This window comes from Manacus candei, unplaced genomic scaffold, assembly GCF_025592945.1.
Source record: "Manacus candei isolate 608988 ecotype Guabito, Panama unplaced genomic scaffold, ASM2559294v1 h1tg000045l, whole genome shotgun sequence".
Taxonomy (NCBI): Eukaryota; Metazoa; Chordata; class Aves; order Passeriformes; family Pipridae; genus Manacus; species Manacus candei.
Window position 1 is genome coordinate 8,890,826 of NW_026138093.1, and position 24,053 is coordinate 8,914,878.

Sequence of the window (24,053 nt, forward strand, 5' to 3'; positions counted from 1 at the left end):
TCACAGCCTCCTTCCTGCAGCCACCTTCTCCAGCATAGGAGCCTCCATGGGCTGCAGGGGGGTCTCTGCACCCCGATACTCCCCCATGGGCTGCAGGGGGGTCTCTGTACCCTGATGCTCCCCCAGGGGCTGCAGGGGGGTCTCCGCACCCCGATGCTCCCCCAGGGGCTGCAGGGGCACAGCTGCCCCACCCTGCTCTGCCCCACGGGCTGCAGGGCCTCAGCTCTGGCGCCTGGAGCACCTCCTGCCCCTCCTTCTGCCCTGCCCTTGGGGTCTGCATTGCTCCATCCATGGTCTCACTCCATTCCTCCCTGGCTGGAATTCCTTCTTTTTCTTAAATATGTTATCCCAGAGGTGTTACTGTCACTCCTGACTGGCTTGGCCTTGGCCAGAGGCAGGAATTCTGTCCTGGAGCCGGCTGGCATTGGCTCCACAGGACAGGTGAAGCTTCTGGCAGCTTCTAACAGAAGCCACCCCTGTAGCCCCCCCGCTACCAAAACCCAGCCACAGAAACCCACTGCACCCAGTTACTTCCACTTGCTCCAGGATGGTTCCCGTTTCCATCAGGATGATCCCAGTCACTCCCAATTTATGCCAGTTGCCTCCAGCATGCACCCTGTCACTCCCAGTTACTCCCAGTTGCTTCCAGCAGGATCCCAGTTGCTCCAAGGATGTTCCCAGTTGGCTTCCAGCATGGCCCCACTGGCTCCCAGTTCCCCCCTGCATAGTTCCAGTCACTCCCGGTTTGATCCTGCTCCCTTACAGTCACTCCCATTATGATTCCAGTATGGTGCTGGTCACTCCCACTATGATCCCAGTCACTCCCAATAGGATCCCAGTTGTCCCCAAGGTGGTCCCAGTTGCTCCCAGCCCCCCCCTCCCAGATGATTCCTTTCACTCTCAGGGACTCCCAGTTTGAGTCCAGTATGGCCCCAGTCACTCCCATTCACTCCCTGGAGGATGCCATTTGCCTTTTGCATGGTCCCAGTCACTCCCAGTATGATCCCAGTAACTTCCAGACACGTCCAGTACGAAGCCAGTTTGATCTCACTCATCCCCAGTATGGCTGCAGTCCCTCTCACACACCCCCAGTATTATTGCAGTCACTCCCAGTGTGATCCCAGTATGACCCCAGTAGGGGCCCAGCTGCTCCCAGTATGATCCCCATTGCCCCAGTTCTGGTCCCACTGGATCCAGTCCAGGTCTCGGTGTATCCCGGTGTCCCCCCTGTCCCCCCACCCTGCTGTCACCCCCTTTTCTCTCCCCACAGAGCTCCTGAGCCGGCGGCGGCCGCAGCCCCTCCCCGGGGCCTCGGGCCCAGCCTGGACCCCCCTGTCCCTGTGAGGATTTTGGGGGGTCGTGTGTCCCCCCCTCCCCTGCTGTCACTCTGCCTCCGCCTGGCTGCTCCCAGTGATCCCAGGAAAGCTTCCCAGTTCTCCCCAGTCCCGGTTATTGGAGGGCAATGGGCAGAGGCTTTGGGGGATCCCGAGGGGTGGAACCAAGTTTGGGGGGGCAAAACTGGCCCAAAGATGGATCGGGAATGGGGACCCCCCCTGTGTTCCCCCTGTGTCAACACCCTCTGGGAGGGTCTTGGTGGGGCACCTGCCCCTTAAAAGGCACCCAGCTCACCTCAAAAGGTGCTGGGAACCCCCTAAACATCCCCACAGGCCCCGGAGAACCCCCCAAACATACTCAGAGCCCACCCAGGATCCCACCTAACCCCCTTTTTTTGGGGTGCTGGACCTGAAACTGAGTTGGAGGGAGCTGGGGATTGGGGGATGAAGTGGAAGATGTGAGAGGAGGGAAAAATGGGGGTTGGGACCCCCAGAGTAATTTGGGGGTGGGGTGGAGATTGAGAGGACCATGGAAAAATGGAAGGAACAAGGAGAAGGGTGGAAAAGGGGGGGTGGTCTGGTGGGTCTGACAGCCCCATGGGGGTCTTTGGGCACAGGGGGGTTGGCAAAAGGGGGTGGCCCCCCTGAGCTCCCAACTTCCTGTGGGGTGCTGGGGGCTGCTGGATCCAATCTCAGCCTTGGATTATGCCAACACTTTCAGTTTAGAGGAATTACAGAGGTGTGACTGAACTACTTTTGTCCCCCAGGTTTTAATGATGGCAAATCAGATCTATTGATAGAAATGAATTATTTAGGGTTACAAATGATCACACAAAAGATCTTCATCAGAATTATTTACTGCACAATACAAACACTAAAACTACCAGGAGTACAGGATAAGATAGGACAGTGCTCTACACTAAAGCAATTGTTGAAGCAATTCTACTAAAGCTGGCACAAAAGCAATAATTCTTAATTAGAGATGGATGGAACTCCCTCAGACCAACGTTCATGGGGAGATCTCTGCTCTCAACCTCCAGGACTGACCTTGGGGGGGTCCCCAGCCAAGGCAGGAATTTCCACACACCCCCCGGAAGGGTTCTGTTGGAAGAAGCTGCCCCTGTGAGAGGGGACTGGCCCTTTGTGGTAGAAACCTCAGTCCGCTCAAGTGCAAAGGGCCGCTATGACACCCCCCTCCCCCCAAACGGGCAAGACAATTGGGGAAGGAAAGAGGGTCTTGGCTAACAGAGATCAAAGATTTCATGAGGTAAAAGCAGGTTCAGTTCAGGCTGAGGGCGCTGCGGCACCGCCCGTGCGAACATTCCTGACGGGCGGGCGGGCGGAGGGCGGGGCCGCGCCCTGATTGGCTGCGGCGGGGTCAGTAAAGGCGGTGCGCGCGCAGAGCGCTGTGTTGCCTACGGGGAGCCATCATGGCGCTGGCTCCGTGCTGCACTGTGAGCTGGCGGGGCCTGCGGGAGAGCGGGGCTCTGGGGATCCCCTCGGGGGCTGCGAGGAGCGCGGCTGTGGGTGGAAAGGCTGGAGAGTTCGGGAGGGTTTAGCCGAGGGGTTCGGGGGTTCCCGAGGGTCAGAGCGCAGGCCTGGAACGAGCGGGGGATGAGGAGGGGGCCTTAGATAACGCCCTGCCTGCACTGCGCAGGCGCGCCGGCGGAGTACTGAAGAGGGAACTGCAACTCCCATGAGGCTCTGCGCGATCCGCCATTACTTTTCCCGCCACAGCGCTCCGGCCGGCCCCGCGAACCGGCCCCAGGGAAAGGGGATCCCAGAGACCCCGCCCGAACCCCAGAGACCCCCAACACTCATCACACAGAAACCCCACAGGAAGGGGTGCCCGGGGGTCCCCCAAAGCCCAGTTCAGGGGATCTCCCAGTCCCCAGGGGAGGTGTGCTGGGGGTGCTCCTCAAAGTCTGGGGGGGAGATGTACCACATCCAGGTAAGGGGATCCCAGTGCCCTCAGTATAGCCCAGTGACTTCCCAGCGACCCTCAGTGCAGCCCAGTAACCTCCTTAATGACCAGCCAGTATGTCCCAGTAACCTCCCACTGCCCCCCAGTATGGCCCAGTGATCCTCCAGTGATCACCCAGTAACCCCCTAGCATGGCCCACTAACTTCTGAGTGTCCCCCCGTGTGTCCTGGTAATCCCCCAGTAACTTCCAGTCCCTCCCAGTGCTCTTCCAGCATCTCTCTGTAACCCCCCAGTCCCTCCCAGTGCCCCCTGGTTCCCCCCAGTGTGTCCCAGTATCCCCCAGTAATCACCCAGTACCCCCCAACTGTTCCCAACGTGTCCCCAGATGTCCTTGGCCTCTCTGTGAGTGTGTGTGGGGGTGTTTTTGGGGTCAGACGGTCCAGGGGGGGCTCCTGGGGTGAGATGGAGGGTTGGGGACATCAGGGATGGGGTTTGGGTACACTGGGGAGAGTGGGGAGGGGTTTGTGGACAGTGGAATTGGGGGTGTCAAGAAGGGAATTGGGCTGATGGGGAGGCCCTGGGGACATTGGAGACACCAGGAGAGTCTCAGGGTCTTAAGGGGGGAAATTAGGGACACCAAGAAGGTCTTGGGGACACCAGAGAGGTCTCAGGACTCACCTGAGTGTGGTGCTGCCCCTCCTCTTTACCCGCAGACATCATTAACCTGCCCCAAATGTCCCCTAATCCCCATTTTCCCTTTAATCACCTCCCCCTACAGATCCCTTTGACTTCCCAACACCCCTTTTAACTCCCCTAAATGCACCCAAAGCCCCCCAAAACCTCCCAAATCCCCATCCAACCCCTCCCCCAATCCCCCCAAATCTCTCCCAGCCCCCCCTGAAATCCCTTCCAACGCCCCCCAAAGAGGGATCACCCGGCACCCTGGGACAGGAACACAGTGGGCTGTACTGGGGGCACTGGGCTGTACTGGGAGGGCCCTGGGGGGGGCTCAGGTGTCCCAGGACAAGGTGGCCCAGCTCCAGGAGAGATCTGGGGAGCAGTGAGGAGGTACTGGTCTGTCCTGGTCTGTCCTGGTCTGTCCTGGTCTGTACCCCCAATCCCCCAAGACCCTCCCGCACCCCAAAGCCCCCCAGGCCCCCCCAGGCCCCTGACTTTGTCCTGCTGCCCCTTGAGCATCTGCAGCTGCTGCAGAACCAGGCATTTCATCAGCAAATGTGCAGGTGACCCCAAGCTGGGGGTGTGTTGATGTGCTGGAAGGCAGGAGGGCTCTGCAGAGGGACCTGGCCCAGCTGGATCCATGGGCTGATTGCAAGGGGATGAGGTTCCAGCAGGCCAAGGGCCGGGTCCTGCCCTTTGGCCACAAGAAGCCCCGTCAGCCCCCCGGGCTGGGGCCAGAGTGTCTGGAGAGCAGGCAGGCAGGAAGGGAGCTGGGAGTGGGGATGGACAGGAAGCTGAAGAGGAGGCAGAGTGTGGCCAGGTGGCCAAGAGGGCCAATGGCTGGTGGCCTGTGTGAGGAAGAGTGTGTCAGCAGGAGCAGGGAAGGGATTGTTGGGCTGGAGTGAGCCCTGGTGAGGCCACCCCTGGAGTGCTGTGTCCAGCTCTGGGCCCCTGAGCTGAGGAAGGCCCTGGAGGGGCTGGAGCAGGAGCAGAGAAGAGCAGCGAGGCTGGGGAAGGGAGTGGAGCACAAGTGGTGTGAGGAGAGGCTGAGGGAGCTGGGGGTGTTGAGGCTGGAGAAGAGGAGGCTCAGGGGAGACCTCCTGACTGTCTGCAAGTCCCTGCCAGGAGGTTGGAGCCAGGTGGGGGTGGGGCTGTTCTGCCAGGAAGCAGCAGTAGGACAAGAGGGCTGGGTCTTGAGCTGTGCCAGGGGAGGTTTAGATTGGATATTAGGAAGCAATTTCTTCCCAAGAGAGTCATCAGGCCTTGGAATGGGCTGGGCAGGGAGGGGGTGGAGTCAGTGTCCCTGGAGGTGTTGAAGGTGAGAGTGGATGTGGCCTCAGTGCCATGGTCTGGGAAGCACAGCGGGGTTGGATCCAGGGTTGGACTTGATGATCTCAGAGGTCTTTTCCAACCCAGCTGATTCTGTGATTCTCTGATTGCCACTCCTGTGGCAGCACATGCTTGAGGCTCCATCCCCAGGGTGATAGAGATGTCTGTCCATATCTATCTCCAAGGTTAGTCTGTAAATGTGTGGTGTTGGAAAAGCAGGCTGAGTTGTGGGCTGGTTGTAGAAGGAGAAAGAAGCCCAGAGGCCAGTGCAAGCAGGCAGCCCTCAGCTTGCACCTGATGTCCCCTCCCTGCAGGTTCCTGTCCTTGAGCCCAGGCCCTGAGGTGAGGCTGAGAAGTGGCGCGGAGGTGAGCCCAGAGCTGTCCCTGAGGTGAGGCTGAGAATAAGTGCAAGGCAGAGGTGCTGCTGAGGAAGGAGAGCCCCGTGGTGGGGAAGAGACAAAGCTGTGAGTGCCCATCCCCGAGCAGGTGCTGTGTCCATCCCCTGTGTGCCAGGTGAGCTGGGGCTTTGCTGCAGAGCTGCGGGCGCTGATTTGAGCGTCTCCAAGTGCTGAGATGGTGGGCACCCAGGAACACAAACTGTGCCTGGCCACGGAGCCTGCAAGGAGGAGCAGAGACAGCCCTGGCAGTGTGGGGGTCCAGGTTGTGCCTGTGCCTTCCCCTGCAGGCCCTGGCTGTCCCTGCTGGGCCCCTGTCCATCCCCATCAGGTCCCTGCCCGTCCCCCCGGGCTGAGCTCCCCCCAGGAAGTGCCGTGGAGCTGAAGCTGCTGCCATCCCCCCCTGCAGCCGCTGCCCCAGCCAAGGGAGCAGCAAAGGCAGGGCCAGGAGCAGAGGCAGCAGCAGGGGAGCCCTGGGGGGGCCGGGAAGCTCTTGTGTGGGTCAGGAAAGAGGCGCTGGGCACGAGGCCGGGGCTGTGCTGAGCAGGCCCAGCCCTCACATCCCCCCAGCCAACGCCGGCTGCCCGGGGGGCTTGGGAGGGACCCCCAGCCCGTGTGCCCCACACTGAGCTGGCAGAGAGAGAGCCAAGGGACAGGGCCACGGGCAGGGCCCCGGGTGAGGGACAGGCAGGGCCATTGCAGGGCCACGGTGAGGGCACAGCCTGTGGCAGCAGAGCTGCCCAGGGCCGGGGGCAGCCGGGGGTGTTGGGACCAGCCAGTGCTGGGGCCGAGCAGAGCACGAGGCCTCTTGCAGAGCCCTGGAGCAGCCTCCCACTTGCCAACCCTGCCCTGGTGGGGTGACACTGTCCCCTCCCTACAGGACACATCCCCAGAACTCTTCAGGGGGGACCTTTTGTGTCTCTTTCTGGTTGCTGATTCCTGCTGGGGACCCGAGGGAGCCTCTGCAATCCCATGCATGTGGCACAATCTCCTCTGCAGAGCTTGACCCACTGCAGACTTTGCAGGGAAATCTGTGCTGGCAGCCCGAGTGTGTCACGACCCCCTGTGCTCCCCCAGGATATTTGGGAGGAGTTCCCCCTTCCTGGGCACCCATGGGATGGGGGTTGATTGTTCTCCTGCTGTTGCTTCTCCTCTTCTGGTGGCTCTTGGGGGTGGGCAGGAGGTGTTTTTTGGGGGTGCCAGGCTGGGTTGGGGGCAGAGCCCCGGCGGTGGGTGGGGGGATGCGGGTCCCCCCCAGGGTGGGGGTTGGTGTTGCTGGGTCAGGCCCCGCCGGCTCCATTGTCAGCCCGGTGCCATCGGGGGGGACACAGCGGGTTTGGGGCCCCCGGGAGTGCCGGGGGTGGGTGTGGAGCCCGGGAGCTGCCGAGTGTGGAGGGCGGAGCGGGGAGATGGTGGAGCTGGGGGACCCCCGGCAGCCTGGAGGGGGGAGCACAGAGAGGGAGGAGCCCTGGGACCCCCAGGAGCCTGAAAAGTGGGGCATAGAGAAGGGGAAACCTGGACAGTGGGGACCCCTGGGATCCCCAGAACAACAAAGTGGAAAACGTGGAAGGGGAGAATGTCTGGGAATATGGCACCCTGAAGGTGAGAGTCAGAGGAGAAGGGACTCTTGGGACCCCCAACACCCCAGAGGAGTCAGAGGGTCAGTCAGGGGAGACCCTCTGAACCCCAGAGGGAAGAGACCAGAGAGGAGGAATTTCTGGGATTATTTTTTTGCGCTGCATGTTCATAGTTTGGAGTATTTTTTGACTTAGCTGTAACGTTTTGCAGTTTGGGGGGGCGAGGGTCTTCTTGCTATTGTCTGAGTCTTGGTGTTTTGGAGTGTTTTATTGACACAGGACGCCCAGTGAGTTCTAGGAGGAACCCCCAAGCCAACGTGCTCAGCCCTTGTTTTCCCCCCATCAGGATTTGTCCTTCCCAAAGCTTGGGCGGATGGAGGAGGAGGCTGCGAGGAAGAGGAAGATGCCTTGGGCCCCCCAGGCAGGTGAGGAGGAAGTCAGTGTCCCTTTGGGCGGGTGTTGTGCTGGCTCTGTCAGCCCAGCATGGCCCCGGCTGCAGGACAACCCCGCTGGCGCCGCCGTCCTGCCGGGGCCGGAGTTGGGGGGATGTCCTTGGCCTTCCCTGTGGGCCGGAGGCAAATCCCCTGCCTGTCCTTCTTGCTTCCTGCCCCAGGCCCCGAGCTGAGGACGGAGAGCGCGGAGGACAAATCCCCCCGTGAGACCCTGGTGGGAGAGGCCGTTTTGAAGGGCTCCCCGGCGCAGGAAGGCAGCGGGGAGGAAAAGGGCCGGAGATCCCCCCGCAGGAGGGGCTCCAAAGCCAGCCCAGGGTGCTCTGAGGAGGAAAGAGCCAGCCTGTGCCGGGAAGGCAGCCTGAGCTTGAGGGGGAGCTCTGACCTGGTGGTCCCTGAGCAGCCTCCCAGCAGAGAGAAGCCCTTCCAGTGCTTGGAATGTGGGAAGAGCTTCAGGAAAAGCTCCAACCTGATTAGACACCAGCACATCCACACCGGGGAGCGGCCCTACAGGTGTGGGGAATGTGGGAAGAGCTTCAGTGATAACTCGGGCTTGATCCAACACCAGCGCATCCACACTGGGGAACGGCCCTACCCGTGTGGGGAATGTGGGAAGAGCTTCAGCTGTAGCTCCCACCTCCTCACCCACCAGCAGATCCACACGGGGGAACGACCCTACACGTGTAGGGAATGTGGGAAGAGCTTCAGCTTCTGCTCCAACCTCCACACCCACAAGCGCATCCACACTGGGGAACGGCCTTATTCTTGTAAGGAATGTGGGAAGAGCTTCAGCCGAAACTCCCACCTCCTTTCCCACCAGCACATCCACTCTGGGGAACTGCCCTACACATGTGGGGAATGTGGAAAGAGCTTCAGGAAGAGCTTCCACCTCCTCACCCACCAGCACACGCACACTGGGGAACGGCCCTACAAGTGTGGGGAATGTGGGAAGAGCTTCAGGCAGAGCTCCAACCTGATCCAACACCAGCGCATCCACAGTGGGGAACGGCCCTACAAGTGTGGGGAATGTGGGAAGAGCTTCAGGCAGCAATCCGGCCTGCTCACCCACCAGCGCATCCACACTGGAGAACGGCCCTACAAGTGCTTGCAATGTGGGAAGAGGTTTCCGACCAGCTCCAATCTCCTCCTGCACGAGCGGACGCACACGGATGAGAGGCCCTTCTGCTGCACCGACTGTGGGAAGGGCTTCAAGTACAACTCCCACCTTGTCACCCACCGGCGCATCCACACCGGGGAGAGGCCCTACAAGTGTGGGGAGTGTGGGAAGAGCTTCACCCACAGCTCTCACTTGACCAGACACCAACGGACCCACCAGTAAGAGAAGCCCTGTGAGTGCCCCGACTGCGGGAAGAGCTTTGGCTGCCGCTTCCACCCCGAATGAACCCCCTGATGCTGAGGCAACCCCTGGAGTCCAGTGACTGTCAGTCCATCCCTTTTACCACAAAGGACCAGTCCCCTTTCCCAGGGGCAGCTTCTTCTCACAGAACCCTTCTTGGGAGGTGTGTGGAGATTCCTGCCTTGTCTGGGGACCCCCCAAGGTCACTGCTGGAGGTTGAGAGCAGAGATCTCTCTCCATTAATGTTGGTTGGGGGAGTTCCATCCAACTGTAATTAGGAATTACAGGTTTTGTGCCAGCTTGGGTAGAATTGCTTCAACAATTGCTTTAGTGTAGAGCACTGTCCTATCTTATGCCGTTCTCCTGGTAGTTTTAGTGTTTCTGTTGTGCAGTAAATAATTCTGATGAAGATCTTTTGTCTGATCATTTGGAACCCTAAATAAATTAATTTCTCTCAATAGATCTGATTTGCCATCATTTAACCTGGAGGACAAAAATGATTCAGTTACACCTCTGTAATTCCTCTAAACTGAAAGTGTTGGCATAATCCAAGGCTGAGATTGGATCCAGCACCCCACAGGAAGTTGGGAGCTCAGGGGGGCCACCCCCCTTTCCCAACCCCTCTGTGCCCAAAGACCCCCATGAGACCATCCGACCCACCAGACCACCCCCCCTTTTCCACCCTTCTCCCTGTTCCTTCCATATTCCCATTGTCCCCTCAATCCCCCATTTCCCCCCTGAACAGTTTTGGGGTCCCAACCCCCACTGTTTGCCCCCTCTCCTGTGGGCACTGAAGGAGAAAATGAGGCTGCACACACAGAGTTCCATTTTGGGACTTGTCCACCCATCTTTCCGGTGTCCCCCTTTCATTGGGGTTCCTTTGGAAACAGCGCCTGGGCTTTGTCTTTTAGTCCACTGGAATTCCCAGCATGGCCCCAAAGCAGTGCCCTGATCCCACACATTCCCCTCCCCTCATGTGCTGGCTGTGTTCAGCCACCAGAGAAAAACACAGGCTGCCATGCAGAGCGTTCCAAGTGGTTTCCACTTTGGCAAACAGCACTCTCTGGATGGAAAACACCAGTCAAGGCCAAAACACTCCTTTTGGATTCGAATTAACTGAATGCAGCTGTTGCTGCCTTATGTTGTTCCCACATAAATTCTCAGGGTTCCTTTGCTTCCAGGAGGCCTCACATGCCCCAATGGCCCCTGGATTCCATGAGCTTCCACAGTCTCCAAAGGTTCCTTTAGTTCCATGAGGCCCTGCAGTCCCCAAATGCCCTTTGGATTCTCGGAGATTTCCCACTGTCCCAGGGTCCCTTGTGCTTCAGAAGCAGCTGCAGTGGGACAGTGGCCCCTTGGTTCCGTGAGCTCTGCAGTGTTCCAGGAATCCTTGGGTTCCAGGGGATCCTGCAGTTTCACAAGGAGCACTTGAATGCAGGAGGTTCTGCAGGGTCACAGTGGCCCCTGGATTCTGGGAGGTTCAGAAATATCTCCGGGCTCCCTTGGTTCCGGGAGGACACACATGTCAGCAGGAACCCTTGGTTCCAGGAGGCTCGACAGTGTCTCAGAATTCCTTTGATTTCATGAGGCCCTGGATTGTCCCAATGGCCTCCTGATTCCATCAGCCCCCTCAATGTCCCAATGGTCCCTTGGTTCCAGGAGTTTCTGCAGCGTCCCAGGGTTCCTTTTGTTCCATGGGGAGCTGCAGTGTCACAATGGGCCCTGAATTCCAGGAGTTTTCCCAGGGTGACAGTGGTCCCTTGATTCCATGACATTGTCCAGTGTCCCAGGTCTCCTTTGGCTCCAGAAGGCCCTACAGTGTCACAATGGCCCCTTTACTCCAGGAGGTTCCACAGTGTCCTTGCTGGAACACACAGGGCTGTAATGTTGTCACCCCTGCAGAGCTGCCTCCAGCTCTGGGCTCCAGCACAGGAAGGACATGGACCTGCTGGAGTGAGTCCAGAGGAGACCACCAAGGTGATCAGAGGGATGGAGCAGCTCTGCTGTGAGGAAAGGCTGAGAGAACTGGGATTGTTCAGACTAGAGAAGAGAAGGCTTTGGGGTGACCTAATTGTGGCCTTGCAGTGCCTGAAGGGAGCCAACAAGAAAGATGGAGGGAGACTTTGGGAAGGGCCTGGAGTGACAGGACAAGGGGAATGGCTTCACACTGACAGAGGGAAGAGTTAGATGTAATATTAGGGAGAATTTCTGGACTGTGATGGTAGTGAGATCCTGGCACAGGTTGCTCAGAGAAGTTCTGGCTGCCCCATCCCTGGAAGTGTTCATGACCAGGTTGGATGGGGCTCTGAGCTCTGAGTCCAGTGGAAGGTGTCCCTGCCCATGGCAGGGGGTTGGACTGAGATGCTCTTTAAGGTCCCTTCCAACCCAAACCATTCCATGATTCTGTGACTGGTGGGGGATGTGGTGGTAGGAGCCAACGGGCACAGAGACCCCAAAATGATGGGATTTTCCTTTCTGAATGAAGGAAGGAGGGGGCAGCAGAACTGAAACCTTGGACTGCTGGTGGTCTGACTTCAGCTCTGCAGAGGGATCTGGACAGGCTGGATCAATAAGGTCAAGTGTCAGGGCCTGCCCTTGGGTCCCAACAACCCCCTGGAACGCTCCAGACTGGGGGCAGAGGGGCTGGAGAGCTGCTCAGTAGGAAGGGACTTGGGGGTGGGTGGGGGGACTCTCTGCAATGACCTGAAAGGAGGTTTTAGTGGGGTGGGGGTTGGTCTCTTCTGCAAAGCCTTTAGTGACAGGAAGAGAGGAAACGGCCTCAAATTGCTTTGGGCAAGGTTCATATTAGATATTCAAAACCCCTTTTTCCCCTGAGAGAGTGCTCAGGCATTGGAACAAGTAGCCCAGGGAGGTGGTGGAGTCTCTGGAAGCATTCAGGTGGCATCTGGATGTAGCGCTTTGGGATGGGGTTTAGGGGTGATTCTGGTGGTGCTGGGTTGACAGTTGGACTAGAAGATCTGGAAGGTCTCTTCCAACCTTGATGATTCTGTGATTCTCTGACCTGTCATCCCTGTTTGCAGGTTTGTGCTCTAACAGGATCCTGGGGATGTTTTCTCTGTTGGGCCCACAGAGATTGTGTTGTGTGAGCCTTTTTCCCTCAGATCAAAACAAGGAGTAATTAATGCTAAATCCAGCAGGTGGCTTTCAAGTCATAACTTGGTCCAGTTTGTCCAACTGTGTCCAAACAGGTGAGGAAAATCTGGAACTTTAGAAGGGTTAGTTTTTTAACTCATTAGCAGGATATCCAGGGGTGCACCAAGTGCCTGCCAGTGAGGAGCACAAGAGACCAGTAGACAGTGACAATATTGTTCTAATGTTAATGTCACTGGAGCACAGAGTGAGATCACTTCTGAGTTATGTTTCTTTAATTAGTGATTGGGAATAAAGAGAAAATGACATAGTTGATGACACTTTAGGATTTATTTCACACTCTTAACACTAAGGTATTTTCCAGCTGGACTTTGAATAAGGTTCCACGGTATATTGCAAATTTCTATCTCAAGTTAATCTACTTCTTCCCAAAGAAATTCTCAACAGCTAACAACCTTTCATCATCTGGCTCTTTCCCTGATGGCTTGGCTTCTTTCCTGTTTTATCCCTTCTCAGCCACTCATGCCAGAGGCAATATTGAGGAAAGAACTGGGTTTTAAAAAAGAGAAAATGCAAGAACTTCTTTCAGGCAGTCAGTTCTTCTGGGCAGGGCCGTCTGACTCCTGGTGTGTTTCCCTCCATGTGCTCAGCACCGGCACAGGGCACACTGAGGGAGGTCTCCAAACTTTCCTGTAGGTGATTCTGTCAAAACTAATCCCCTCCCAGGGCATCACAAGATGATGCTAATCAGCTCTTCCAAGTCAAAGGATACTTTTTCCCCAGGGCAGAAAAGATGGAAACATGCTACTGGTGCAAGAGAGGGACAGTGGAGTCCCATCCTCTGCCATGGGGGCGGTGACCCAGACTCCCTGTTTGTCCTCTAGTCCCTCTGGGAGCCCTGAGGTTTCCCTCTGGTCCCCTCTGGCTCCCTGTGCTTGGAAAGCCTTCCAAATCCATTCTGGTGAGGGGAGGTGGTGATGCAGCAACAGCAGACGCCTCGTGGGATGCCTGGACACCCCTGGGGAGGCAGAGCTGGGGCCACTCATTCTGTGCCCCATCCTGGTTGGGTGCTGGGGGGACTGCCCTGAGGAGAGACAAATGAGGTTTCTCCTGGGGAAAGCCTCAGCCAGAGCTCAGCTTCCCAAACAAGGCTGGGGCTGGGGGTGTGCCGAGGGGGAAGTTGTCCTGCAGGCAGCAGGGCAGGACAAGCAGGACGCAGTCTGCTCAGGACACGGCGCATCTGAAGGACACCATGGGTTTGGGCCCATTGTTGCTGCTTTATGAAATCACAGCCACCTACAACTGGCTCAGTGGGAACAGAAGAGCAGTGCTCGTTGTTTGAATCGTGGTTTTTGCTGAAGATTTGAAGGCATCAGGAGAGCTGTGATGTCACAGGGAGGATGTGATGTCACAGAGGAGGATGTGATGTCACAGGGAGGATGTGATGTCACAGAGGAGGATGTGATGTCACGGGGAGCTGTGATGTCACAGAGGAGAATGTTTTGTCATAGGAGACATGCGATGTCACAGAGGAGGATGTGATGTCAAAGGAGAGCTGTGATTTCATAGGAGAGCTGTGATGTCACAGAGGAGGATGTGATGTGATAGGAGATGTCTTTCCAAAACCTCAGCCTTAGCATGAGATCCAGGCTGTGCTTAAGATCTCTTGAAAGAGCTCTGTGGTAGAGGAGATTTCCTGCTGCAAAACTGCAGCTTACTTATACTTCAAAAAAAAGAAGTATATATAAACATGGGGAAAATGTGTAATGTGAAATGTAGCTGTAGATTATTATTTAAAATTACTACCTAAAATCACATTAACCTATTTTAGACCAATTTCAATTTTAAACAGAAAAGGACACAATTTAGATGAAGTATGCCATTTTTATATGATCTCAAGGGTATTCATGCTTGGGGGTTTTTTTTGTTTTGTTTTTTCTTTTCATTCTGTGTAAATCAACTGGACTTTTCAGCACTGTAATTAGAGTCAACATTATTTATGTGACAAGTTAGGTTCTTCTGTTGAAAGAATTCTACAATAAAATGACATTTGGGAGGGCACCTGCCCCTCAACAGGCACCCAGCTCACCCCAAAAGGTGCTGGGACCCCCCTAAAACCTCCCCACAGCCCCTCAAGGACCCCCAAAAACACTCAAAGCCCACCCAGGATCCCACCCAACCCCTTTTCTGGAGGATTTCTCTGAGCACTGGTGGTGCTGGGAGCCCCCCCGGCTGTGGGCGAGGAGCTCTCGGGTGAGCGGGGGGTGGGAAGGGGTAGGTCAGTGGAAAAAGGGGGGTCAGATGGGACAGAAGGGGTGGTGGGACCCCAAACTGAGGGGGAGGGGAATGGGACCTCAAAAAAATGGAGGGGGGAGGGACACTGAGGTTTGGGGGATGATGGGAGAGGGGTGGGAGAGGTCAGAAGAGTGGTGGAAGGTGAGGGTGGGAACCCCAAACTGAGCATGAGGGGACTGGGGAGATGATGTGGAAGAGGTGGGAGGGGGGGAAAAATGGGGGTTGGGACCCCAAAAGTGATCCTGGTTGGTCTGGGGATTGAGGGGACCATGGAAAAGTGGAAGGAAGAGGGAGAAGGGTGGAAAAGGGAGGGTGGTCTGGTGGGTTCAGCGGTCCCATGGGGGTCTTTGGCACCAGGTTTTGGGAAAGGGAGTGGTTCTCTTGAGCTCCCAACTTCCTGTGGGGTGCTGGGTGCTGCTGGATCCAATCTCAGCCTTGAATCTTGCCAACATTTTAAATTTAGAGGAAATAGAGAGGTGTGACTGAAACACTTTTGTCCCCCAGGTTTTAATGATGGCAAATCAGATCTATTGATAGAAATGAATTTATTTGGGGTTACAAATGATCAGACAAAAGATCTTCATCAGAATTATTTACTGCACAACAGAAACACTAAAACTACCAGGAGTACAGGATAAGATAGGACAGTGCTCTACACTAAAGCAATTGTTGAAGCAATTCTACTAAAGTTGACACAAAAGCAATAATTCTTAATTAGAGATGGATGGAATTCCCCCAGACCAACGCTGGTGGGGAGATCTCTGCTCTGAACCTCCAGCACTGACATTGGGGGGTCCCCAGCCAAGGCAGGAATCTCCACACTCCCCCCAAGAAGGGTCCTGTTGGAAGAAGCTGCCCCTGGGAAAGGGGACTGGCCATTTCTGGTCGAAAGGGATGGACTGACAGTCCTTGAACTCCAGGGGTTGCCTCCCCATCAGGGGGTAAATTTGGGGTGGAAGCAGTGGCCGAAGCTCTTCCCACAGTTGGGGCACTCACAGGGCTTCTATTACCCCGGTGGGTCCGTTGGTGTCTGGTCAAGTTAGAGCTGTGGGTGAAGCTCTTCCCACACTCCCCACACTTGTAGGGCCTCTCCCCGGTGTGGATGCGTCGGTGCCTGAGGAGGGTGAAGTTCCGCTTGAAGCCCTTCCCGCAGTCGGTGCAGCGGAAGGGCCTCTCATCCGTGTGCGTTCGCTCATGCACGAGGAGATTCCAGCTGGTCTGAAACCTCTTCCCACATTCCCCACACGTGTAGGGCTGTTTCCCACTGTGAATGTGCTGGTGTCGGATCAGATGGGAGCTCTGCCTGAAGCTCTTTCCACATTCCAAGCACTTAAAGGGCTTCTCCCTGCTGGGAGGCTGCTCAAGGACCATCAGCTCAGAGCTCTCCCTCAAGCTCCGGCCGCCTTCCCGGCACAGGCTGGCTCTTTCCTCCTCAGAGCACCCTGGGATGGCTTTGGAGCCCCTCCTGCGGGGGGATCTCCGGCCCTTTTCCTCCCTGCTGCCTTCCTGCGCCGGGGAGCCCTTCAAAACGGCCTCTCCCACCAGGGTCTCACGGGGGGATTTGTCCTCCGCGCTCTCCGTCCTCACCTCGGGGCCTGGGGCAGGAAGCAAGAAGGACAGGCAGGGGATTTGCCTCCGGCCCACAGGGAAGGCCAAGGACATCCCCCCAACTCCGGCCCCGGCAGGACGGCGGCGCCAGCGGGGTTGTCCTGCAGCCGGGGCCATGCTGGGCTGACAGAGCCAGCACAACACCCGCCCAAAGGGACACTGACTTCCTCCTCACCTGCCTGGGGGGCCCAAGGCATCTTCCTCTTCCTCCCAGCCTCCTCCTCCATCCGACCAAGCTTTGGGAAGGACAGATCCTGATGGGGGGGAAAACAAGGGCTGAGTGCATTGGCTTGGGGGTTCCTCCTGCCCAAGTCCATCTCTAGAACTCACCGGGCATCCTGTGACCATAAAAACCTCCAAACCACCAAGATTTAGCCCAGAAAAACCCAAATCATCAACATTCAGCCAAAAGCCTATAAGAAAGAGTGAGAAGACTCCTGCCCCCCTAAACTGAAAAAAGTTGAGATTCACCTAAAAAATACTCTAAAATATGAAGATGAGCCCAAAAAAATTCTCCTAAGATTTCCCCTTTTCTGGTTTCCCCCCTTTAGGGTTCAGAGAGTCTCCCCTGTCTGGGATGCTGGGGGTTCTACCTAGAGATGCTGGGAGTGTTGGGGGTCCCAAGGCTCCCTTCTCCTCTGATTCTCGCCTTCGGGATGCTGCATTCCCAGAAATTCCCCCTCTCCAGGTTCTCCACTTTGTTGTCCTAGGGGATCCCAGGGGTCCCCACTGTCCAGGCTTCCCCTTCTCCGTGCCCCCCCTCACCAGGCTCTCAGGGGCCCTCTGAGAGGGCACTGGGAGGGACTGGGGGGGAACTGGGGCACACTGGGGGGCACTGGGGAGTTACTGGGGGATACCAGGACACATGGGGGGACACTGGCAGGTTACTGGGCCATACTGGGGGTTACTGGGTGCTCACTGCAGGATCACTGGGCCATACTGGGGGGCAGTGGAAGGTCACTGGGACACACTGGGTGGTCACTGAGGGGGTTACTGGGCCATACTGAGGGTAACTGGGAGGTCACTGGGATATACTGGGGGCACTGGAATCCCCTTACCCGGCTGTGGTACATCTCCCCCTCTGGATTTTGGGGGGCATCCCTAGGACCCCTCCCCTGGGGGCTGGGGGACCCCTTGAACTCCATTGCTGGGCTTTAGGGGACCCTGTAAAATCCTTTCAAAACCTCTGAAATCCCCCTTCGACCCATCAAAACCTTCTCCAGGTCCCTTCAAATCCCCTCAGAGATCTCATCCCTCCCCAGCACCCCCCAAACCCTCTCAGTGACCCGCAAAACCCACCCGGGACCCCTCAAGCCCATTCAGGGACCCCCAATCCCCCCCACGGGCCCTCCAAACCGTCTGGGACACCTTAAACCACCTAGAGACCCCAAAACTGCCTCATGATCCCCGCAAAGCCTCCCAGGAACCCCAAACCTCCCCAGAGAGCCCCAAAGCCCACCTGGGACACCCCAAATCTTCTCAGAAAGCAAAACTCCTATCAGAGCCCCCCAGCACTCTTCAGGGACCTTCAACCTCCCCCCCGAGTCCTTTCAGGGACCCCTCAAAACGTCCCCAGGGAACCCCCGAACCCCCCCGCTAAACCCTCCCGAGCCCTCCAGCCTTTCCACCCACAGCCGCGCTCCCCGCAGCCCCCGAGGGGATCCCCAGACCCCGCTCTCGCCGCCCCCCCGCCAACTCACCCAGCGAAGTGCAGCGGCCGCAGGCGAGTCCTCCTCACTCCCGACCACGAGGCCAAAATGGCGCTCGCTCCGCGCGCCCTCCGCCTTTACAGACCCGCCCCGCAGCCAATCAGCGCGCGGCCACGGCCCCTGCCCGCCCCCCGCCTGCGCGGGGCATTGTGGGAGTTGTAGTCCCTGCGGCGGGGGAGGATCGGACTTTTTTTGGTTTTTAGTTTTTCTGTCTTCTTTTATTTTCTCTTTTTTTCTTTCCCTCTTTTCTTTCTTTTTTCTTTCTTCTTTCTTTTCTTCCCTTTTTTCTCTCTCTTTTTTCTTTTTTCTCTTTTTTATTTGTTCTTTTTTTTCCTCATTTTTTCCTATTTTTCTTTTTTTTCTCTTTTTTCTCCCTTTTATCTCTTTTCTCCCTTTTTTAATTTTCGTTTTTCTTATTTTTCCCTTTTCCTTTTTTTTTTTACATAGTTTTCTATTAGTTCTTTTATTCAAGGACGATTTAAGCACAGATCAAAACAATCTCCATGTACATATCTTACAAAAACAGATAATCTGCCTTGTTCCAGGTTTGTGAGGGTTCCTAAGATCACAGACATTGAGACATCAAGGGTGGAAGGTGAAGCAACTTTATCCTGTCCCTTGCCACAGCCTTCAATCCACACCCAGCCCTGGATTTCTGCAAAGCCACTGGGCAGGAGCAGGAGATGGAGCTGGTGCTCGGCGGGAGGGGCAGGCAGGCCACGCACCTTCTATTAGAGGCACTTCAATCATCCAGGAGATCCAATGGTTCCAGGGCTGTGTGTTCATTCTTCAGGCATCCAGCCCCAGTACGGTCCCCGACCTTGAAGCGCCCCCCTGGATGCCTAAGTGTCCCCTAAATGTCCCCCTAAAACTGCCCCATAAGTGCCCCTCAGGATCCCCAAGTGTCCCCCCAGTACCAACTCTTTATTCGTGTTTATTATTTCACTTTCTGGGTGTCTAAAACATTTCTGGCACGGTTTTGCCTTGGGGGAGCTGAACCTCATTGCTGGCAGCAGGGACTTGGCTCACAGCTGAGGAGTGTCTGTTACCAAAGGTGAACCTCATGAGTTTCAGATTGTGGCAAAAAAAGAAGAAAAAGCCCTCTTTGCTGTGTGCAGCCAGTTCTGTGAGCAAAGCAGGACCCAGGAGACTGAGCAGAGACAGGATGGAGTTGGGAAATGTGGAGCAAGGTTGTCCACACTGTGTCAGACCTCAAGGGAAAGCTCCAACCAGTCCAAACCTCCTTAGGAGAGACCCTGGATCAAAATCAATTAGAGAAAGCTGCAATCAACTCTTTTCAAAGGAGAAAAGTAAGAAACTACACCCTTGAAAATAAGAATGCATGTTTATTAGAACCCCTTTGAAGTATTTCTGCGTATTAAGAAAACTTCCTGATTAACTGCACTAGACTAGAGGAAAATCAAGGCACAGCTGTGGTTTCTTAGCACTTGATGGATTTTAAGGAGCCCCGTGGTCCCCACGGTGCACTTGGCGCTGAGTCCTTGAACCTCAGGTGAGGCTCTCCTCTGAGAGAGAGGAGACCTTTCCATGAGTCCAAGTCAGAAGAGAATCTCAACATATCTCAAAGCATTAATGGGTCTCACTGAGGGCCATTCCCAATCCAGGCTCCTCAAGGACTCCTTGAAGGAGATCACTGCAGGCCATGATTGCACAAATCTGTCACAGACTTTGTGTCAAAAGCAAAAGCCAAAGTGCCCTTAAAAACTGAACTACTTCAATAAATTGATGAGCCCCACAGAGAGTCACAACTGACAAAGCCTCTCAAGGGACTCATTAGAGCAGGTAATTGCAGAGGATTGCACAAACCTCTCAGACACTCAGTGTGGAAAGCAGAACACAAAGTCCTGTGAAAACCCTGCAGTCCCTGAAGCATTAACGAGCCCCACCGGGTGTCACAACCGACAGAGTCTCTCAGGGGACTAATTAGAGCAGGTCATTGGAGGCCACGACTGAACAAACCTCTCAGAGGCTCAGTGCCAAAAAAAGCACCTCAATAAACCCTGAGTGCCTTGAAGCATTAATGAGCCCCACTGAGGGTTGTCACTGTCTGAGGCTCTCAAGGGACTTGTTACAGCAGAGAATTGGAGGACATGGTTGCACAAACCTCTCAGAAATGCAAAATCAAAACCCCAAATTGCTCTGAAAACCTTGCAGTCCCTTGAAACATTAAGGAGCCCCCCGAGGGCCATTCCTGACAAAGCCTCCCCAGGGACTCTCCAGCAGATCCTTGGAGGCCGTGGGTGCAGGGAGGCAAAGGCTCTGGGTAGCAGCTCAGGTGCTGAGAAAAGCCTGGCTCGGTTTGGGGAAGTTTCCTTCCTTTTCAGGCTTCCTCCAGCTTTGGGAAACGCTGCCTGTGAGATTGGTACCACCCAAGAAGGGCTCTGGCAGGTTCCTGGGAGCAAAACTGGCCTGCTTTGGGCTCCACTCGAGATCTTTGGAGCATGGAGACACCTGAGAATTAAAAAGAGGAGGCTGCATCTTTGACAACATTTGGGAACAAGGAGGAATTGCTCATATGTGGATAATCTGCATGGGAATGGTTGCTTTGAGTTAAAGCATTAAATTAAAATATATGTGGGTATCTCAGTGATTACTTTTGGTTTTAAATAGGAATATTTAATTTTTCTGTATATTTATGTTATGAAGTTGGTAGATTAGAAAATCATGGTGACTTTTCTCTCATGCAAACTTTAATTTGATCTTGGGAATTTTGAATGACATCTCTATGAGACAGATAAAACTCACAGGAAAATGGCACAAATACCTTGGGAAAATAAGCGAAGTATTAGGATGACGTTTGTGTGAATTCAGATTTTTCTCTTGAAAAAATGCCCTGTGCTTGTCCCTTGGCTAATTGGATACTTGATTTTTTTCTGACCTGCTGTTGTCATCAGTGACACCTCAGGGTTTAAGAAGACTTCTCAATGGGTGTTAGTGCTGGCTGAGACACAGCAGCATCCTCAGCCCTCGCCTGGGAGAGGACATTCCCTCCCCAGGCCAAAGTGAGTTCCTGAAACCCCTTTTCAGCTGAGTTGTGGCTTCATTAGAAGGCACCTGCGATGGAGGAGCTGCTGCCTTGTAGCTCCCCCCCTGCCAGTGAGCCCTGCAGGGAGTCCCTGTGCTCTGGGAGGGTGGGGAATGCACAGGGAGGGCTCAGCTCCCCGGGCAGCAGGAGCATTGCTGGGCCTCTGCCAGGGCTTGCAGGGCACTGGGGAGTGTTGCAGGGCTGGGATGAGAGTGAGCGGGTTCTGGGCTGGATTTGTGAGGGCTCAGGAATCCCAGGGACAGAGCAGCAAGGTCGGGAATGTTGGATTATCAGTGACTCTCTCAGAAGTTATAAAACCCTGATCTGTTCAGGCAAATCAGGTATGGTGGGGAGATCACCCTCTTTGAACCACTTTCTTCTCTGGATGACTGAAAACTGCAGGACACACTGGCACTGCTTGCATTAACCTGTCTCTTAGTACAGTTAGGAACTCTTGTTATTTCTGCATAAACCGTTGCTTCCCTGTCCTGCTAAAATGCCCATGGATGCATCAGAGCCACTGGATTCCCTGGAAGAGAGAAACCTGGTTTACTTCCAATGGGATTCACCCCTCACCATGTGAAGGTGAATGATTCAGATCTTGGACAGTCTCCCAGATCTTGGTGTGCTGACAGAGCGCCAGGGGATGAGCTCCCACATGTGAGGAGAGCTGGGATTAATCTCTCTCACCAAGGTCTAAGAACTTGCTTTGTTTGGATTGCTTCTCCTTCCCTTGCCTTGCCTTACCTTGCTTTGCTTCCCCATTTTCATCACTTTTCTCCTTTTTCACCCTCTTTCTTCTCATTCTTACATTAAAGGCATTAAACATCTGGACAAGGAATGTAAGCCAGACTGTTCTGCAAGGGGCTGGTATTTATGCATTTCCTTCCTTTTTTTCTCCTCTATCCCCAGGCATTCTATTTAATAAAATCCCCTCTGGCCAAACAAGTCAAGATTCCCTTATCTCTGTGGCAAATCCGGGTCATGCAGGCTCATGGATTCTCTTCTTCCCTCCCTTTGCAAACCTCCCTGCAGCAAACAGCCCCTGCTGGATTCCCAAACCTTCCTGCAGAGCTTGGTCCAGCTCCCCTCCTCCTGCAGTCCCGTGTGTGCTGGCGTGTGGAGTCTTTCTCTAGGCCTGAAGTGGGGGTGGTGGCGGACAGGCCACAGGATTGCTCTGCAGAGGGAAAATGTCCCAAAGAAAAGGCTTGGAGAACCACACTGTTGGATTTGGATTCGTTCTTCTGGCATTCTGTGACCACTCCAGCCTGCAGGGCCTGTGCTTCACGGTGTTCCTGCTCATCTACCTGGTGGTGCTGGCAGGGAACAGCCTGGTTGCCTCCTCACTGTGCTGGACTCCAGCCTGCACAGCCCCATGTACTTCTTCCTGAGGAACTTGTCCTTCCTGCAGGTCTACTACACCTCTGTCACTGCCAAAAATGCTGGTGTGTCTCCTGAGGGCAGATGGCCGGATCTCCTTCCTTGGCTGTGCTGCCCAGCTGTATTTCCTGGTTCTGCTGGGCAGCACCCAAAGCCTTCTCCTGGCTGCCATGGCCTACGAGCACTCCATGGCCATGTGCCACCCCCTGCTCTGTCCCCTGGCCATGAGCAGGGGCTCTGCACCAGGCTGCTGCTGGGCTCCTGGGGGGCTGTGGCACCAGTGCAGGCAGGACAGACCTACCAGCTGTTCCCTTTGCCCTTCTGTGCATCCCGTGACCTTCCTCACTTCTTCTGGGACGTCCCCCCGTTGCTGGACCTGGCCTGTGCAGACACATTCTGGAACCAAGTGGGGCTGCACACCATCACCCTGGTTTTTTTAATCCTTCCCTTCTGCTTGATAGTTCTGTCTTACATTCAAATTATCAGGGCAGTTCTGAAAATCCCCTCAGTTCTGGGCAGGCACAAAGCCTTTTCCACCAGCTCCTCACACCTCGGGGTACTGACACTCTTCTATGGCTCAGCCACAGTCGTCTACTTAAAGTCATCTACTCGAGGGATTCTGGAGATCCTGACAAATACTCTGCCCTGTTTGACACAGTTGTGACTCCCATGTTTAACCCTCTCATCTATAGCCTGAAGAGTGAGGAAGTGAGAATGGCCTTGAAGAGACTCCTATGGACAAAGTGATCCTACAGAGGGTGTAAAATGGTCCCAAATGCTGTAAGTCCCACTGGGGTATGTGGTTGCCTAAACAAAGCACCCCATATTCACTCCAACAAAACCATGTGTTCCAGCCTGGCCTACCTCCTCCTCCAGGAGGGGAACGGTGTCCTGAGGCATTCCTGTTATGTCCTGCCCTGCCATGACATCTTTGTCCTTCAGAGCACCTTCAGTACCCCAAAAGAGTTCAATGCCAAGAGCTCCTTCAAGCTGGGTCTGACCAATGTAATGTTAAGGGGAAACAGTGCAATCGTGGTCAGTCATCAATGAGCCCCAGAGGTGACACAACCCATGAGAGGTGACTCCCCTTGGGTTTGAGAAATCCCTTGCTAGGCCTCATGGCCTATGGGCAGTGTTTCTGTGTGGAATCAGCTTAAAAAGCTAAAGGATATGAAGGGCACCTTGCCCTGCTATGAAATCTTGCACTGAGTTCTGTAAGGCTTGAGTAATTTGGCATACAGAATAAATAATTAATAATTTTAAAAACCCACCAAGGGGATAGTTCAGCACTAGAACAGGGTCCCAGAGACCTGTGGAGTTTCCATCTGTCAAGGTTTAGCAATGTCAGCCAGACACTCAGCACTGCACAGTCGCTCACTCCCTCCCCACCAGAGGGGTGGGGGAGAGAATCAGAAGGGTAGAAGTGACAAAACTCCTGGGTTGAGTCAAAGACGTGCACATGTGCAAGGCCAAACCAGGAATTCATTCCCAGTTTCCCATGGGCAGGCAGGTGTTCAGCACCTCCAGGAGAGCGAGGCCCCGTCCCGAGTAACGGTGACCTGGGCAGACAAACACCATCACTCCAAAGTTCCCCCCTACACACCCTGAGTGTGATGTCCATGGTCTGGAGCAACCCTTGGGTCAGGGGGGTCACCTGGCCCAGGTGTGTCTCCTCCCACCCTCCCATGCAATCCCAGCTCCCTCCCCAGCGTGGCCGTACCAGGGGCAGGAAAGGCCTTGGAGCTGTGCAAGTGCTGCCCAGCAATAACAACACTGTCGGTGTAGAGTCGTGGCGGTCGATAAAGACACAAAGAGTCTAGTTGTGTGCAGAAAAGATGTCTCTATTTTCTCATCTGCCTTT

The 24,053-nt window shown here is 55.2% G+C and overlaps 1 protein-coding gene and 1 pseudogene across 1 annotated transcript in view; one reads left to right on the forward strand and one right to left on the reverse strand.

The window, feature by feature from the left end:
- Nucleotides 1-24,053, forward strand: part of LOC127474812 (zinc finger protein 729-like) — a 463,770-nt pseudogene that overhangs the window by 255,575 nt on the left and 184,142 nt on the right.
- Nucleotides 1-24,053, reverse strand: part of LOC127474856 (zinc finger protein 239-like) — a 218,817-nt gene that overhangs the window by 41,290 nt on the left and 153,474 nt on the right.